This window comes from Etheostoma spectabile, chromosome 10 (assembly GCF_008692095.1).
Source record: "Etheostoma spectabile isolate EspeVRDwgs_2016 chromosome 10, UIUC_Espe_1.0, whole genome shotgun sequence".
Lineage (NCBI taxonomy): Eukaryota > Metazoa > Chordata > Actinopteri > Perciformes > Percidae > Etheostoma > Etheostoma spectabile.
This window is the reverse complement of record NC_045742.1, coordinates 8,813,197-8,815,914: the sequence shown is the minus strand read 5'-3', so window position 1 is coordinate 8,815,914 and position 2,718 is coordinate 8,813,197. Positions and strand designations below refer to the sequence as shown.

At 37.0% G+C, this 2,718-nt stretch overlaps 1 long non-coding RNA gene across 1 annotated transcript in view; it reads right to left on the bottom strand.

Annotated features, from left to right (window-relative positions):
- Nucleotides 1–1,694: 1,694 nt before the first annotated feature.
- LOC116696531 (uncharacterized) overlaps nt 1,695–2,718 on the bottom strand; it is an 18,278-nt gene continuing 17,254 nt past the window's right edge. The window contains exon 3 of the long non-coding RNA XR_004333759.1: nt 1,695–1,705. This is a non-coding gene — a long non-coding RNA (uncharacterized LOC116696531). The remainder of the gene's footprint in view (nt 1,706–2,718) is intronic.

The following is a 2,718-nucleotide window of genomic DNA, read 5'->3' as shown; positions in this document are numbered from 1 at the left end:
AAAAGTGGAGTCTCAACTAAACTAACCATCTCACTCTAGGGTGGTGTCCATTGTTTTCAGATAAAACTACATTGTAAAAGGGCAATGCAGACCAACAGCATATGATCTGCATCATTACTGGTTGTCACATGGCACCTTGTCAGTTAGCCACAGTCATATTTCCCAGCGCCAACATGCGTCAACTCTCCAGAAAAGCAGCATTGTTCCTGAATGGCACATTTCTACCCCTTTACCGTGACTAATTATGTCTGGAAGATATCACTACTTAAAAAATTAAATAAAAATAAAGACTATATAAAAGAAGAAAGACACCATATTGATGTAGTGCTTTGTGATGTGACCATAGTGTCTTGCACTTAGGTGTGTTTGTACAAGACATGTACACATGTACAACTATGTACACATGCTGAGAGGTTTTACTACAAAAGACCATTTTACATCCATACAAAAACACTTACCAACACAATCCCTGGTAATGTACCTACATAGAAGGTTCCCAAAAGTAGCTATGTCACATCTATTGTTGTAATTAACTAATGTACTCCTTTACATCACAAAAACTAAATAGCAGCAACTATTTCAAAAACATAGTCTGTGACTGATTTGAACTGACTTTACTATTCTTATCATCAGAAGTATTTATGAAATTATAATGTGGATATAAAAATGTTAAGTCTTTACACAGTTATTTTTTCATGTTCTAACCACAGGGGACTTTCATGTCATATTTTGATTTGTTTCTTTTTATTTTTTACATGTTTCTACAATAGTAGATACAGTTCATGTAAAAGTCACCAGAGCTGTGGAACAGCTGCATCAGCCACCTGTGTCACATTCAAAAGTCAAAAAGAATATTCCACCCATAACTGATAGGATATGAAAATATATGTCAATAAAAGGCCCGACGTGTGAAGAGCGGAAAACCGAAAAATGACTCTGCATTAGATTCACTACATTCAGGCATGACAGAAAACATCTCAACCACATCCTCACCTTTAGCATTTTAAGATCAATGTTCACAGTCCATACTGTAACAAAAAAAACAAAAAAAATCTATAAACAAAATACATACTTAGATCTTCTTACTTTTTAATAATCAAATGCATAACTTAAAAATTTAAAAAATGTTAGGAATGTTTCAAAACTGACAGCAGCCTTCAATATTCATCCCGTGTTTTACTGAGAAAGGCAAGTGTCTAAACTAAAAAACCCTCTCTCTCTCTACTCTCATTCTCCCTTTACTCTCTCTCCCTCTGTGGTACAGCTTGCAGATAAGCCTGGGTAAGCCCTCTGGCTACGGCACCAGCACGGCCCTTCCTGAATCTCACTACCGAGGTAGCACAGTTTCCAACCAACTGTCCAGAGTCCAGGCCCATGTTCCAAAGCAGCCAGCAACTACTGTACAACTCATTTGCCATTCCATTGTCACTGTAACTTGGCTTGGCTTGTACAGTAAACTTCTCAAAAAGCGACAAAAAGTTATACAATTGCACTTATCCACTTGCTTCTGCTTTTTTGCCTTAAATGTCAATTTTATCATGTAGAATCAAAAATCAAAAAACTAAAGCAAAATTAAGAGCATTAACAAACCTGCTTCTGATGATAGCTATTTTATCCAAAACGTAGAGTTTTGCATATTAGTGACATAATCATACAATCATTTGCATAATTCCATACTCAACGACCCAATCACACCTCCCTCTCTCTTTTTACTTCTTTTCTCCACCGCACACTTGCTAACGTGTGGGTGTGTGCGTGGCTGTGACACTATTTGGGCCACTGTGTACGTGAACCATCGTGTCGATCATCATCATGTGCAAAAGACAACAAGGGGACGTCCATCCTGTGCGTCGGCTTGTCGTCCAGATGCTCTCCACGTTGTTTTTATGTTCACACGCCTAGGCAATGCACAAAAACCATAGGTGCTGCGTCTAAGCCGTATATTGGCAAGGAAAACTATCCTGACCCTAACAATGTGTTTTAGTTACTAAATCTAAACAGTAGGGCTCAACGATTCTGGAAAACAATCGCAATTTTTTATTTTAACCAATATTGCAATTCCAATTTAAAATGGGATTTTATTTTTAGGCTCTTTGTCTGCTGTATTAGTCAACAAAGACAGACAATAAATCCTTGTATAGTATTTATATAATAGTGTAATCGCAGGCTTTGCACTTAGAAAATCTCTTTTTAACATTTTGCGATTTAATCGCAAATTTAATTAATCATTCAGCCCTCAACAGTAGCAAAACCCTAATGTAACTGCCATGCAATTATTTATGTATTTAAATTGGCAATTACAATTCAAATTATCATTACTGAATGCAATCTGCAGGTTTGTCAGAATCATCCAGTCTGGCGATATGGTTGCCCTCTCCACTACCATAATTTACAATTAAAGAGAGAGGACAAATCACACAAAACAATTCAGCATTGCTGCCAAGACAAGGTAGGCCTGGTTCAGTGTCATCTGAAGATATGGCCTTAACAGCCGGTAGAAAGCATGTATGCAAAGTCAGTTTGGCTAGAACAGTATCAGTGTATTGGCAATTTTGGTCCGTGGATCAGGACATATACTAAACCAAGACAATAAAACAAATTTTTAAATATACAATAAATCTTGTCTCCACAGCTTGTTAAGGCTTTGTGTCCTATCATAGCAGTATAGGTGGGCCTCTGTGCAAGAAGTGAAATTATGGCAATGTCGTTACAAAAATA